General features: G+C 39.3%; 1 protein-coding gene across 5 annotated transcripts in view; it reads left to right on the top strand.

Annotated features, from left to right (window-relative positions):
- Positions 1–16,472, top strand: part of SUPT3H (SPT3 homolog, SAGA and STAGA complex component) — a 449,999-nt gene that overhangs the window by 359,693 nt on the left and 73,834 nt on the right. The window lies entirely within an intron of this gene.

Raw genomic sequence — 16,472 nt, 5'->3', positions numbered from 1 at the left:
TAATAGGTTGGTTTTTTTAATAACAATTATAAATATGGAACTATACCCTGGTAGAGGTGGCATGAAACATCGCTATCCATTCAGGAAGCTTTCGGCTGAAAAATTACAGGCACCAGAAATAACCACTCAGGAAATAAGATGTGAAGAACCCAAAAATAACAGAATTATTTGGATATTAAGATACATCTGTTTGTTAGATGATTATGAATTCCCATAGACACAGCCTAACGTTTTTGATAAAAGTGCCTTTGTTAGTGGTATGCTCCTGTACAGTTTCAGACACATTTTTATGATACATTTTTATGCATGGCCATCAATTAGGAAAAGAGTCTAGACATCTTGTTTTCAAATTTGGAAGAACTGTTTTCTCATTGGGTAACAGCTTCGCATGCTACCATGAACTATGTCAGGTTCCCACACAGACTGTAGTTGTCTGCATTCTTAGTGATCAGCTTTTCTCTCGCCCCATTAAGAAATACATTCCCAGCAGATAATAGTTTGTGCTAGAAGACTAAAGAAAATCACTGGACAGCTACAGTTTGAAGATGAAGCTTCACATTTCCTCACTGGAGAATTCATCTTTCTTTTTATGCCAAAGAAAAGCAGACATCCACAGGGATGCTGTGATTCTGCTTTGGGAGAAATCGAATTCTCAGGATTGTAACAAAGGAAGAATAGCGCAAAGGAGTATATGTCCTGATGTACACTGTCAACTGGAAGGATGGTGATTCTGTTCCAAAGGCAGATGGAGATAAGACTTGGGAAGGAAAAGAAATCACCCCTCCTGCATATAATTAGGAAACCCAGTTCTCTGCGCCCTCTGTCTTTTTCCTGACAGGTATGTTTGTTCGACTTTTCTCACCGGGCAGGGAAATCAGTTCCCCTGATAGGCAGGGAAGAATAAAGGTCATGAGTAATTCACATATTTTGTTAGGAAGAAATCATTTTCCATTTAATTGATTCATCAGCTATAGTTTTGAATTCCTGGTAATGTGGTTAGTGCCCTGTTAGACACTGGTGAAGAGAGGAAGGAAAAAAATGAACATCTCCTGAGAGCCATCACCTAGTGCGGGAACGGGCAGGCTGAGAGCCAGCCTTCACTTCCTTCTCTGTTAACTACCAGCACCAACGCCTGGGAATGGAAAGAGAGCTTGAAGTTCAGTTGGGGGTGGGGAGGGGCAACAGTAACTCTGTAGATAAATATTACACTTTACTTCATTGATTGCAGGTGCTTTAGGAATTCAGAGGGAAACATACAGCTGGATTAATCAAGAATCTCCATCAGTGATTTTTGTGGGGTAGCAGTACTCTCCCTAAACCCTGGTGGGAAGGCCTCCTGCCTTAGACCCCACATTGTGTGGAGAACCTCCTATCACAAACACTGCTCAGGCCCCCTTCTCCATACCATGCCCTTAATCAAAAGGCAAGCGCTAATGGATGAGTAAACAAATGTGGTGTATGCATACAGTGGACTATCATTCAGCCGTGAACCTTGGAAACATGCTAAGTGAAATAAACCAGACACAAAAGGACATATCTTATGTGGTTTCATTTATGTGAGATATCTAGAAAAGGCAAATTCATAGAGACAGAAGGTAGATTAGAAGTTTCCAGGGGTGGAGGAGAGGGAGAATTATTGTTTAATGGGTACAGAGCTTTTGTTTGGAGTGATGAAAAATTTGGGGAAATAGTGGTGATAGTTGTACAATGCTGTAAATATAATTAATGCCACTGAATTATGCACTTAAAACTGGTTAAAAAGGCAATTTTTTGGTTATATCTATTTTTCACTCTCCCCACCCCCAAAAACGGCAGCCGCTGCTGAATGCCATGAAGGTCTGGGGATTGTGCTGCTGCCAGAGTCTTGGGGGGATGTTGCGTAAGTCAGAGTAAGAGGAGGGTTTGAGCTGCAGAAGCTTTTAATAAGAGAAAAGGCAAATTAACTCCTCAAATCCTTCTCCTCTTCATGTTCTAGTTCAAGATTCAGTATATACTCGTAAATTAAAACAGTATCCACAGTGGTTGCGTGTGTTGGCTGAAAAGCAGTATGACTCATATTACTCTTAAATTCGTTGTTATATTTGTAGGTCTAGATAATAAGTGCATGAAGTTTAGTAGTCATTCTTTATATTGGCAACTAGATGGGCATTAAACATTCACATTGCAAATATATTTATCTTAATAACAATATATAATGATTCCATTAAATTTTCAAAAAATTAAAACAGAAATTTAAATTTTATTTAAATAATTTAAAAACATGTCAAGGGCAAGGCCATCACAATGGTATTAACACAGCTAGTAAAGGAAAAAGGTATACGTGACAGAATTTTGGAAAAATGCCCATAGTATTTTTTTATGCTTTGCGCAATGCATAGTCTTTTGAATTTGTTACTGGAAGTTGTCACGACTCTGCAAGTAACAGTGACATTCTTTGGAACAATTTGAAGGTTACTTATGATATTTTCTGGATCTACCCAAAGAAAGAACATCTTGATGAAATAGATATCAAATTTGACCTCGCAATCACCGTCAAACACATGGTGGGAATGCTGACTAAAAACAGTTAAAATGATTCTATTTAATGATCGAATGATAATGAGAAGATACAAGATGCACCAGAAAGAGAATGACAGAAGTTTCTCAAATCAAGAATAAACCAAGGTCTTTGGAGGAAAAAGAAATCCATTTTAAATTGTGCTATCCACAAGTTACTTGGTATGAACTATTGATAATTGTGAATAATGGTAGCAAAGCTTACCAAAAAATTATATCTAAGTTTGGCTAATTCACTTATAAAAGAAGTTAACTTTTTTTTTAATTTAAAAGAAAATAGTTTTCTAAATCAAAGGTAAATTCAAACAAGGAAATGAAAATATTTGCCTAATTATGAAGGAGAATTTTCACAAACAAATAATCTTACAATTAATTTCTGTAGAAAATGTTTTCTGTTTATTATAGATCAAGGTATATTATTCTAAGAAAATCATTTCAATGAATCTCTTATCACTTTATTTGTTTTGTTGTTATTTCTGGAAAAGTTACTTAAATTCTATGGGGTGAGTAAGGGGATAGGCATCGTTTGAAAAAGTTTATCATTTAATTTTAATTTGGAGAACAATATTAATTTTGAAGTATAAACTATATGAAATAAACAGTTGTCTCCAGCAGAATATGTGGTGGAGAAGCTTTGGAAGATAACCAGATTGGGAAAGGGGTAGAGGCACGTAAGAATGAGAAGCTAATGTGAAAGGTTGGGAAACAGGGGAGGTGGGAATTCAGTGAGGCCTTCACAGCCCTAGGATTCAGAGTCTGAGGGAAAAGAGGCAGGAAGGAGAAGGAAGAGGCAGGGAGATTCTGCACATAGGGGAGAGATGAGCCATGGCTCCAGGCACTCAGAAGACAGGGAGGAAACAGGCCCAACTGCAGCAAAGGATCTGAGGTCACAGTGGAGGGAAGTGTAGCCTGTGGCCCAGAAATCCCAGTAGCAGTTTTCTTTTTCCTCTAAAACATTTTAAGACCTCTGGTATGTATCGCCCAAATGCATTCTAAAAGGGCTATGCCAGTTTACTCTGCCACCAGCAATTTGTGAGAGTTCAAATTTCGCTGTGTTCATGCCAGTATTATTGTAAGTTTTAAACTTCATTAAAAGTTGAATAATTTGATAGTCTGCCAACATTTCTAAAATGTAGCATGACACTAAAACTAAAACCATCCCTGTCTGTAAAATGTTCCTTGGAGAATCACAGTGCACACTGCCTATGGTATGGGGGGAAGAACCCTCGCCCCCCAGCCATGAGGACAAGTCCACGAGCCTCTCTCTCCATCTGTAATGTGAGTCATAATATAGGTCCTGCTGAGTCCCAGAGTGGTTAAGAAGATTAAAGGACATGATAAAAGTGAATATTCGTAAATAGTAAAATGCTAGATAAATGTAAATTTTAAGATAATTGGTATATATTATATTAGCATAGCATATGGTAGAACTTAACCTGAGTACCTACTTTATAGGATTGTGTGAGACATAAATAAAGATACATCACTTCTGACCCCAATTTTTAAAATCCAAGTTTGAAGTGGGGGATGGACTAAATAGGCAATCCTAAAGTTCATATAGAAAATCAAATAGGTAAGAATAGCCGGGAAAATCCTCAAAAAATATAATCGGGGGAGGGAGTATTAATTAGCCAGGCCAAATATTAAAACATAGTACAAAGCTATAGTAATTCAAAGTTTGATGTTGGTGCATATATAGATTAATTGAGAAGCCTGGAAAGACCAAAAATATACCCAAATATGGATGGTGAATTTAACACATGATAAAGATAGAAAAATCATCTCCAAAAATATGTTTGTAACTGAACCAAAACAACCACCAAAAAAACCTAAGATATAAAGCAACAGAAAGGTATATTCTGTTATTATTTATATTAAGAGGAGTAATTGAGGAGAATATCTGTCTATACGAATATGTCTCTGTCTATACACATATGCTTGTATATGCAAAGAATTATCTGGAAGGTAAAAGTGGTTGTCAGTGAGTGAGTTCAGAGATGAGAGGGAGGCGTACTATTTAATGTTACCCTTTGCTATAGTTTGAAGTTTTTAAACCAATTTCAAGTATTACCTATTTTTAAATATTTTAAAGAAAATAGTAGCTCAGAGTAAGGCAGAGCCAGTGGGAAATTTTACAAAGGAAATATCTTGATGATTTTTTTCACTTTTCCTCGGGTATTTTAGTGTATTGGTATTTAATGTATCAGGAGTTGTATAAGCCTACCTTTCTGCAATTCTTTGCATAGTCCCGGGCACAGAGTTGGCTTGTAGTGAAGAGTTTCTGGAGCGTGAAGGTAACTTTCCTTTACTATGGAATGGGTCTAGTTTAAGAAGCAGGGTTGCAGAGTTGGCAGTCCTCTTAAATACTTTCCCCATAGTACCAGTGTGAAATATCAAACTTTTGGCAGGCAGGCGAGTTCCATGAATTCATGTGTAGCATTTCTTTTCTGTTTAGAATTGAGATCCAATGCCCAGTGCTTAGTTTTTAAATTATCTTTCTGAAAACCTTGCTACATTTTTGCACTGGTTGAAATGAAGCCCTTTGAACACATGGGAAGTTGTTAAGTTGTCTTCCTTTGGGAAGTCACTTCTGACTGGATTTCTGCGGAGGGAGTTGTTTCTTGCCGCTCTTTCAAATTCTCCTTGTTGTTTTTGGTCCTTCCTCACTCCCCTACAGTCAGAGCCATGACATCACAACTTATCTTCAAAAAGTAAACTCAGCATTTTCTCTTTTTTAAAGCTTAACATTGGAGAAAATACAGATAAACATACATTACCAGTAACTGTATCAAGTTGGGAATTTTGCAAGCCCATGAAGTCAGCATCTCAGAAAATGGAGACAGCCATGTTGTATATATGATCATCTTGAAAAATATCACTTCCCAAAATAATAATGCCTATAACAACCAAATATAAATCAGGATGTAATGATGTAACTGCTGACTTTTTGGCCAACTGTGATCATTAACAGTAGTAGGGTCTGTAATAACTGAAGGAATGATGGTGGTTTATGGGTGATAAGAGAATCACAGGAAGCTGTTGCATGCTCTCAAGGTTGGCAACAGTATTCATTATCTGCTGTATCATATCTGTAATATCTGTAACAACCCCAGAACTTAGTGTCTTAAAACAACAGTGATCATTTAATATCACATAATTATTGTGGGCTAGGAATTTGGGAGCAGCATGGTTGAGCAGTTTTGGCTTGTGGTTTCCCATGAGATTGCAGTCAGGTGTCAGCCAGGTGCTTGCTGAGGCCAGACCGTCCACTTCTAAGGTGACTCACTTACATGGCTAACATGGTTAGTGCTGCCCATTGGCTGAGACCGCAGTTCTCCATGAGACTAATTAAGTGTCCTCATTGCATAGCAGCTGGCTTATTCAAGAGCTGGCAACCCAAGGGAGCGTGGTGGGAATCACAGGGCCTTCTGCGGCCTAGTCCGAAGGTCACATACTGTTACTTTCACCAACCCTGATTCAGTGTGGGAGGGAGCTACACAAGGGCAGGAATGCCAGGGGGCAAGAATTACCCAGCGCTGTCTTGGAAGATGGCTACCATAGCAACCCAAGCAGGATATAGTCTTTAGGAAAAGAGCAATTTGGGCTCAGTTTAAAAAACAACAACAACAACAAAAAATGCGACACAAAGTCAGAAGCTTCATCTCATCACCAGAAGTACAAGTGCTGAAGATTAGGCCATATTACATCCAATAACTAGTGATTTTAAAGGAGGACATTTCTATTGAGTGAAGGACCACAGCCAAGAATTGCTGAATGGGTTCAGTTTTCCCCCCACTAAATTTTAAGTGAACATTTTTCTATCATTAGATTTCTGTAGGATGACTAATGGACTGTAGGGTAATTCAGCCATTGTTTTTAAAAATCCATCTTGGCAAAGAAAGCTGACATTCTGCTGAAAGAGTTGAGGCTAACCCCCACTCTTTGAAAAGTACTGAAGGGCCTGTGTGTCTTCTCCACAGAGAAAAGGCTCCGTTCTCCATGACTAGCCCAAACCCCACACTACCTAATCTGCCTGGCCTTCAGTTTCTCCTGTTTCGTAGGACCTTGGGCTGAGTCAACACAACTGGGATTTGGAATCTTGACGCCAGAAAGTCTGCATTTTTTAAACCTCAGGCTCAGCCATTCTCTGATTTTAAAGCTAATAACATTTTAAGTTCTATATTCTAAGGTAGATTTAGCATTAAATGAGATAGTGTACATAAGATGCTTTGGCACAGTGACCTAAAGAGAATCAGGTTGTGATAAATAAGGTGGTGTCAGAGTCATCCTAGTTGTGTTGTCCTTATCACTATCATACACTTGACCTTGACCTTCTGTCCAGCTGTACTACATGCTGACTTTGAGGTATCCTGAGTTTTCTAACCTGTTTTTTAAAAAGTAGAAGACAGCTCTTCGGACTTTTCTACTCTAGAGAAATGTAAGTGAAAGACTATTATGAAAATTACTTAGAGAAAAGCAAAATAGGAAAGAGGTGCTTTTAAAAGTCCACTAGGATAAGATGTAGGAAGGTTCAGTGGTTTCAGTTAACAAGCTCTTTTGTGAACCTTAGATGCCTCATATTTACAGTCAGAGTTTAAGACTAGATGGTCATAAAGATCCCTTTCGTCCCTCATCATCTGATTGATTTTGTATTTGGTCTCACAGCAACCCTATGGAATAAGAGTTATCTTTGAGCAGATTACTCCATGACTCAGTTTCCTTATGTAGAAAATGTGACTAATAATAGTACCTTCTCATGGGCTTGTTAAGGATTAAGTGAGTTAAAATGTGTAAAGCCCTTAGAACAGTGCCTGGAATGTAGTAAGAACTCCATAAGTCTTAGCAATGGTGATGCTGATGATGTTATGCTTTTGCAGATGAGGAAGCTGAGATTCATGAAAGTTAATTTTTTCTGCGCTCACACAGTAGTAGAGCTGGAACTTGAATTCAGGTCTTCTTTTTTTTTTTTTTTTTTTTTGCGGTATGCGGGCCTCTCACTGTTGTGGCCTCTCCCGTTGCGGAGCACAGGCTCTGAACGCGTAGGCCCAGCGGCCATGGCTCACAGGCCCAGCCCCTCTGCGGCATGTGGTATCCTCCCTGACCGGGGCACGAACCCGTGTCCCCTGCATCGGCAGGCGGACTCTCAACCACTGTGCCACCAGGGAAGCCCCAGTTCTTCTTTTAAACCACATTACTTGTGCATGTATCTTTCAGACCTTGTTGTCTATTTTTTAAATATAGAATTGATTCTCACAGCATCTAAACAGCTCCGCCAAGATTGTCTTACAGAAGAAGGTAAGGAATGAGAAGATGGGGTGTTTTTTGTCCCTAGGATTCTGAGTCTGTGGGACATATGGCAATGCCTCCTTTAAAACTAAGTCCCACCAGGGCATCGCCACCTAGGAAGGTGGAAGAGAATCCTACTTAGTTTCCAAGGACTATTTGAGCTGCCTCAGTTGCACTAACACTGCCTGTGAGGTAATCACTCATTTTACCCTACCTCAGTTACGTCTTCACATTTCTCACTTATTTGGATAAGGAGGATGCGTTTCATTGTAGACTGTACAGCCCATTAAAGCAGTAAATAATGGTTTGGTTTTAAAATAGATTCTTTGTTCTCCAATTCTCCAGTCTTTTCCACTAACCGTGATTCTGCTTTGGGTGAATGCTTGAAAAGCAAGATCTCATTGTCTTCAATGCAGTTATTGCCTTAGGAGTGGACCACAGCCCCAGACAATGCAAACATCATTCTAGCCACGTTAAAAAGGCAGGGGAGGCTAGAAGCAATCTGACTAGTTTTATTATTCTTGTTGTTTGTTTTGTTTTCAAATATAACCAGAGCATTATTGCTCAGAGGCTGTGTCTTTCAAAACTAAATGTCCTTGAATAGCTCTCCAGTTCCAAACAGTGCTGCCTTTACTCAAAATAGTTTTGAAATTACTCTTTGGTAATTATCTTCAGAGCTTGCAACACATTCTTTTGAAAAGATTCAGTGGTGACGAATCAGTTATTTTATTAGCACACCATATAGTTGTAGATTCAAACTACTGCTGACATAAATATGAAAAGAAAAATTATGGAATGGATTGTCTTGTGGCTCAATTCAGTAGCTGTGTATAGTGAAACTAAGTTGATGCAGAAAATTAAAAAAATGTTAAAGAAAAAATTTTAAATATCAACTGGTAATAATAGATTATTACCATTTCTGGACGTCACTGGCATATTTCCACAGTATCCACATCATTAAGAATATTTATCTTCACACACTCCAGTTTACCTAGTGGAAAAGTTAAATAAAATGTTCTGTAAGAACTTTTTTTAAAAAAATAATGTTCAAATATTATACTGTTCAATTTTTATATTTTATATTATTTTTAAAAGTTATAAAAACGTATTCTTTTATTGCCCTATAAAACACACAAGCTCATTAACCTGGTTTTCTTGGTCTGTTTATGAGAGTGTTTTATCAAATGGATATTTTAAATGTTGTAAAGATGTAATACTGTGCTAAATTAGACTATAAATGATTAATTTGGAAAACGAATACGTTGTATTATTTTTCTAGAATGCCTTTGTATGTTATATAGGCGACTCTTGGGAAGTAAGATGCCTTCCAATGCACACGCGTGCTATAGGCGACTCTTGGGAAGTAAGATGCCTTCCAATGCACACGCGTGCTATAGGCGACTCTTGGGAAGTAAGATGCCTTCCAATGCACACGCGTGCTATAGGCGACTCTTGGGAAGTAAGATGCCTTCCAATGCACACGCGTGCTATAGGCGACTCTTGGGAAGTAAGATGCCTTCCAATGCACACGCGTGCTATAGGCGACTCTTGGGAAGTAAGATGCCTTCCAATGCACACGCGTGCTATCTTTGGGCACACAGGCCTCTGCTGTCAATGAATAATTGAGTCACCATTTGTCCAAATTTAAATGTTTTTGCATGTATACTTATCTTTTGTGTACTCACTTTTATTTGTTCAGAAGACTTTGCTCTAGTTTTTATTCTGTGTGAGTAAATTGATTTGCAATAAAAAAAATAAGAGTAGAGAGAAAAGTACAAAGTCAGAAAAATGGAGCTAAATTCTTGAAATAGATTTCAGTAAAAGGAAAGAAATTAGATTTTTGGCTGCTAACACTTGGCTCAAGGGGTTTGATTTACTGAAGCTGTGTGGTGTGGTGAAAAGAGCAGAAGTCAAGAGGCTTGGGCTTAAAATCCTTGGCTCTGCCACTAATCTTTCAGAAGGATCTCAGATGAATCACTTGACCTCTTTGAGCTTCTGTTTCCTCGTCTGTAAAATGAGAGTTTTGACGACATGGTTGCTGAAACCTCTTCCAGCTACAACATTCCATCATTCTAATTCTGAATGTACTGATTCAGATCTTCTCCCTCTGTGTTAATTGCATGCAGACTACTTAAATATCCACAGATGGTTAAGTTCCAGGCTTTGTATTAGTCAGCTCAGGCTGCCATTACAGAATACCATAGACTGAGTGGCTTAAACAACAGATGTTTATTTTCTTACAGTTCTGGAGTCCAAGATCCAGGTGCTGGCCAATTTGGTCCCTGATGATAGCTCTCTTTCTGGCTTGCAAATGGCCAGTTTCTTGTTATCACCTCACATGGTCTTTTCTCAGTGGGAGAAATCCCCCTCTTCCTCTTATAAAGCCACCAATCCTATGAGGTTAGGACCCCACCCTTCTGACTTCATTTAACCTTAATTACTTCCTAAAAGTTCTGCCTCCAAGTAGAGTCACACTGGGCTTAGGGCTTCAACATAGGAATTTTGAGGGGGAAACACAGTTTAATCGATAGCAGTTCCTCTCGATATTTCCCTCTAGACCTTCTCTGCATTCCAGGTGGTTTGTACTCACCATCCTCCTTTTTAGGTTAAGAAGAAAAAACATAAAATTTCACAAGCTTCCAAAATCAGAGAAATAATGAATATACCATCAACAAATGTGTAAAAGAAATAGAAGTGGAAATGACTTTTTGATGAACCTGTTCCCCAACATCACTATGGAAACTTTGTAACATAAAACACACAGGCTTACAGAAAAGTTGATAGAATTTTATGGTAAGCACCCATATACCCACCGCCTGTATCCACAGTTAATATTTTACTCTTCTTGTTTTGTTGCAAATCTGTCCGTCTTCCATTCATTCGTCAACCATCTCTTTATTTTAAGCATTTCAAAGTAAGTTCCAGACATCAGTACTTAAGCATGCATATTATTTGCTAATGTTCAATTTTTTTTCTTTTAGATCACCATTTTAAATCGTGCTATGTTGTATATACATGTTAACTGAAAGAGTTAATGTTATGAGAAAAGAGACACTGCTCCATTAGTAGAAGCTATTTATAACTTATACTAGTCTTTGAAAGCATCATTATTTCAATCACCAAAAAGGACCAAGCTGGGAAGTAGGAGAATGAAAAATGTCAAAATTATTTTTTAAATAAGAGGCAAATTTGGCAGGTGATTAGGAAAAAACAGGTTACAGGCATTTGAGTGCTTTTTACATACATATATAAATAATTTGCTTTCTGCCTTTGCTTTGATTTGTAAATGTGAAGATAGGGAAATGGAAAAAAGATGTTGTTTCTCCTTGTACTCTTATCCCTAGAAATTCTTTCTCAACCAAGAGAGAATCTCAAATGTTTCCTAACACGTGGCTGTCACCTTGTAAAGATGGATAGATGAATGAGTGAAAATGAATGAGTGACCGTCGTGAGCAGTCAGAGAGTCCTTTCTAGGGACTCCTTAACTGATGGCTGTGAGATAATTATGATTATCTTCTGATGGATCATGCACTGCCCTTTCTAAAACTGTGAGAGTAAGGGATTCCAGGCAGGTTAGAAAAGGGCTTTATCATTCATAGGCATGCATAATTGGCTTAGCTTTGTTGCTTTTATATACAGTAATACATATAACATAAATAATACAGCTATATGTAACATACATAGATTTGTAGTTATATACAGACACACGTTGTCTGAGCATACTAGGAGTAGTCATCAACGGGCCTCTTTTGCTAGTCCCTGAATTAGTTGTAGATTCCTCAGAACAGTTGCAGTTTAAAGTCTGTCTGAATCTGCTGGCGTCTTAGTTGCTCTTAGTGGTTTATATCTCAGCTCTTTGTTCACCACTCAGAGCTCACCACTGTCTTAATGAGTCATCCCAGCATTTAGCAGCATCCAGGGCTATTTTTCTGCAAAGTCACTTGAAGTGAACTCCAAAGCACTGGAAGGAGTTGTTTGTATAGGCGACAGTTGGTAAAGGACTTTTTTGGAATTGCCACAGTCCTTGGGGTGTGATATGCTATTCCAAGCAGGCACTCTTAGAGGGGAGGAAAAAAGACAAACCAGCATATTCTCAATGTGGAGAATTGTTTACTTCTGATGTTTGGACAAGAGCTGGCACTGCTAGAGAGGGTCTGCCTTTTTAAGCACTGCTCATGCCATCCACAGGGACACGAAGTCTCATCAACACTCTCATCCTACTGCTGATGGCTTCACATTGTAGAAGTGGGTAATGGAAATGTCGGTGACATTTGGTTCTTTTATTCAGAGCAATCCAGAGTGACAGAGAGAAGCCAGAGTCAGCAAGTAGGTCCGCCATCTGGGGTGGTATAGACAGTTACCAAGGAAGTCGTCATCACAGAAGCCTTGCCTTGAGGCCAAAGCACGGGGATCAAGGATTGCACCAATCGGTCTGCAGTTGTGGACCTCAGACAAAAAGCAGCACTGGGGATCTATGACTGGGTGACAAGGAATCTATCCTATCAGGAGGTTGGGGCACAGGAAGCTGTGGCTGGGGTGAAGTGCAAGAACTAAGGAGCTCCAAAGATAGGGACACAGGCTGGGGTCAGTAGGTATGGGAATGCCCATGGCAGAAAGGACAGCTAACAGGATGCCAGCAGTGGAGTCCCAGTGGGAATGGTGGAGCAGGGTGGGTGGCCCAGCAGCTGCACAGTCAGTGGAGTGGCAAAGTGCACAGGGCAGGGGCCGAGCAGAGAAAGTCACCTACTCACAAATGATTTTCTTGTCATCCTGCAAGACAGAAGCATTGTGGGACGCCTCATCTAGGCAGGCAGGTGGTGACATCATCCTTAAAAGGCTGAAATGGATGGTTCCATGCTTAAGAGTTTTTTCTTTAAAAAGTATAATTACTGGGGCAAGAAAAAAACGTTTTGAACTTGGTTTTTAAATTTTACTTTACATTTTCTTGGGGTTTAGTTCTATTTGCTTCCAGCACGATCCAAATACCTACTTCAAAGCAAGCATTCTAACAAGAACTTGTTAAAAGGAAGGGAAACCAGCTCCTGTGGCTTCTTGTACACCAGCTATGGAGGCGCTCACAGAACCACGTTTGTGAGTTGAGTGTAAATGAATCCGAAACCTACAAATTAGATTTCCCTTGAAATACACATGGGTTTAAAACCTTAACGGGAAAAGAACTTGGCAAGTCAAACCTGACCATATTCAGTGAAACCTCACTAATTTGCACTAATGATCAGGAGATCCATTGAGAATTACTGATTTTTTGTATGTTAGCATGGGAACAAATACCAAAACAGGGGTGCGGGGATGAGGGGGTATGGAGCATGGAGCAAGCGTGGGAGGGGGAGAATCAAAGTTGCAGCATCAAACAAATACACTTTCTGGTACAATGAAGAATGTATTTGAACAGTTCCTGGAATGAAACTCACTAGCTTAATGAGGGCCTGGCTGTGGCCAGTCTGCCAGCTGCAGGGGCAGCCGTGTCATCCAGCCTGCCTGAGCAGTTAACGTGCACTTAGGTTAAGAGGCTTCTGCTTTCTCGCAGGTTGGGGGGTTGTGGTTTTTGCAGGGGTGTGAACCAATGAGATTCTGCCACGTGTCACACACGTGTGTGACATGGGCTTGCACAGACAAGCTGTGATTGCAAATCGGCATTGGGGTGGGATTGCTTATCACCACTTAAAAGCAAAACAAAACAAAACAAAACACCAAGAGGTTGCCAGAAGAGATAGCAAGGGTGGTTGGAATTCTGACTAGCTGAATCTTCCTTAGATGTTAGTGAACCATACTTGTAGTGGAAGATATTTAATTTCAATTTTTCTGAGTTGAAGATTGACTATTTAGTAGACGTTTATCTTGATGTGTTTTTATTTCACTAAAAATAAAAGTTGTGTCTTCCTTTATAAGCAACTATCTAAAAAGTTCTTTGAAGATTTAATTATCTGTGGCCCGAATTTCAGTAATTATAGTGACTTTTTAATTCATTTCATTTGAGGAATAGAATACTTTCTTCCAGTTGTAACTATTTAACAATTACAGTTAAAGGACAGTGATGATGCTTCCTTTGACTTTCCTCTCCATAGTATCTAAGAATATATAGGGTTTGGGTATTCTTTGCACCTGAGGAATTTCTCTTAACTAAATGTTCTATTCCTCTGACTTAAGAGCAGCCCAGGTAATGATTTGTGTTTGTACTGATTTCAATCGCTCCTTCCTACTTGCCTGACTGGGAGCTAATGTTTTACCAGCTGAAGAATAATTTAGAACTTCCACTCAAGCAGCCATGGAAGGCTGTGGGGAATAATAAATACATGTAGCCAGAGCTTTCTTTAGGACCTATGTTGAGCAAACAGTTTCAAGTCTTCTCGTGCTTCCCCTGGACCAGAAAAGGAGTTGTCACCCCAGCTGGTACAGAAAAAGACTGAACCTCACTTAACTTACACTAAAACCTTCTGCTTTCATCATTTTTAATCTTTTCCTTCATCCCAACTACCCAGTTCAACAATAAAACACGATTCATGCAGACCTTTTGTGCCATCTCCCCTTAAGTCAGGGGCGGGGAAGTATGGACACTTGAAGAGTTTATATGTCATTAGCATCCCCAATAGGAACTATACCAAACTGACAACTCTTCCCAAGCCCCCAGGTTTGCCCCCATGACTCTCAGGCGGGTGATTTGCTTTGCTTTAAAAAAAAAAAAAAAAAAAAAAGGAAACCCAAGGCCAAATGTAGGCTTTCTAAATTACTTTCTTCTCCACCTCAAAATTTCTGTAGTTTAATTTCTTTTTTCTTTCTTGGACCTGTTTCTGAGGAAGAAGTACTCACTGCTTTGTCAAGCAGGAAGCCTGAACTCCCCTCCCCTTGTCTTGAGTTCTGTTTTTGACATTTCAGTTTACTATTACTATGACTGCCCTTTTCCAACAGAACTCCTTAGAAGGTTGGAGAACATTCTACTTCATGTGTGTGATGTGCTCCAGGTCTTCCCTCTAATGCCCTACATGAACTTGCCCCTGACAACCTCTCCTCACTCATCTCCCATCCCCACCCTCCTGCTCATTCTGCTGCAGCCACGCCAGCCTGTCTCCTGTGCCTCAGATGCTCCACTTTGTCTCCTACCTCAGGGTCTTTTCACCTGTAATTCTCTCTACCTAGATTGCTCTTTTGTCCTATATGTGCATGGCTTACTCCCTCATTTCCTTTTGGTCTCCGATCAAATGTTAGCTGAGCTGACAGGCCTTTCCTTAGTCACATGTAAGAGTAACTCCATCCCCTCTTCAGGGTCCCCATTGCCTTTTCCCAACTTAACATTTTCCCATAGCGCTTATCACCCTATCATACCATGTGTGTATTGTTTGTGTGTTGTGTATTTCTTCCACTGTAATATGTTGCATAAGGGCATGGACTTTGCCTATATTACTCACAGATGCATTCCCAACACCAAGCAGAGTGCTGGTGACTAGTGGGTACTTGATAAATAATTAACGAATGGTTGGCTACAAGGTATAATAGAGATATATTATAAATACTCTACAAATACATACTGACCCTTTCTCTGGTTAACTTTTATTATTTTGGTTTTGGTTTTTAATTAATGATTTTTTTTCCAGTTTTTTTCTTTGAGGAAAGACTTTAAAACAGTTTTTAAATAGAGTGCTGTTCTCTCTGACTGAACCTTCCTACTGCTTCATAACAAACAGATAAAATAATAGTCAAATCCTTGTCGAGACTCATTTCTTCATTAGCTTGGAAATAGGATTTTCACAACAAGAGAATAAGCTGTGCATTTTCAAGGGCTTTTTCAGAATTTTTTTTTTTTGGCTGCATTGGGTCTTCTTTGCTGCACGGGAGGTTTCTTTATTTTTAGTTGCGGGGAGCAGGAGCTACTCTTTTTTTTTCACTTTATTTTATTTTTTTATACAGCAGGTTCTTATTAGTCATCCATTTTATACACATCAGTGTATACATGTCAATCCCAATTGCCCAATTCATCACACCGCCACCCCCACCCACCGCGGCTTTCCCCCTTTGGTGTCCATACGTTTGTTCTCTACATCTGTGTTTCAATTTCTGCCCTGCAATCCGGTTCATCTGTACCATTTTTCTAGGTTCCACATATATGCATTAATACATGTTATTTGTTTTTCTCTTCCTGATTTACTTCACTCTGTATGACAGTCTCTAGATGCATCCACATCTCTACAAATGACCCAATTTTGTTCGTTTTTATGACTGAGTAATATTCCATTGTATATATGTACCACATCTTCTTTATCCATTCGTCTGTCGATGGACACTTAGGTTGCTTCCATGACCTGGCTGTTGTAAATAGTGCTGCAGTGAACATTGGGGAGCATGTGTCTTTATGAATCCTGGTTTTCTCTGGGTATATGCCCAGTAGTGGGATTCCTGGGTCATATGGTAATTCTATTTTTAGTTTTTTAAGGAACCTCCATACTGTTCTCCGTAGTGGTTGTATCAATTTACATTCCCACCAACAGTGCAAGAGGGTTCCCTTTTCTCCACACCCTCTCCAGCATTTGTTGTTTGTAGATTTTCTGATGATACCCATTCTAACCAGTGTGAGGTGATACCTCATTGTAGTTTTGATTTGCATTTCTCTAACTATGAGT

The sequence above is a fragment of the Orcinus orca genome, chromosome 10 (genome assembly GCF_937001465.1).
Source record: "Orcinus orca chromosome 10, mOrcOrc1.1, whole genome shotgun sequence".
NCBI lineage: Eukaryota > Metazoa > Chordata > Mammalia > Artiodactyla > Delphinidae > Orcinus > Orcinus orca.
The sequence above is the reverse complement of the archived record's forward strand: the minus strand, read 5'-3'. Positions and strand labels throughout refer to the sequence as shown.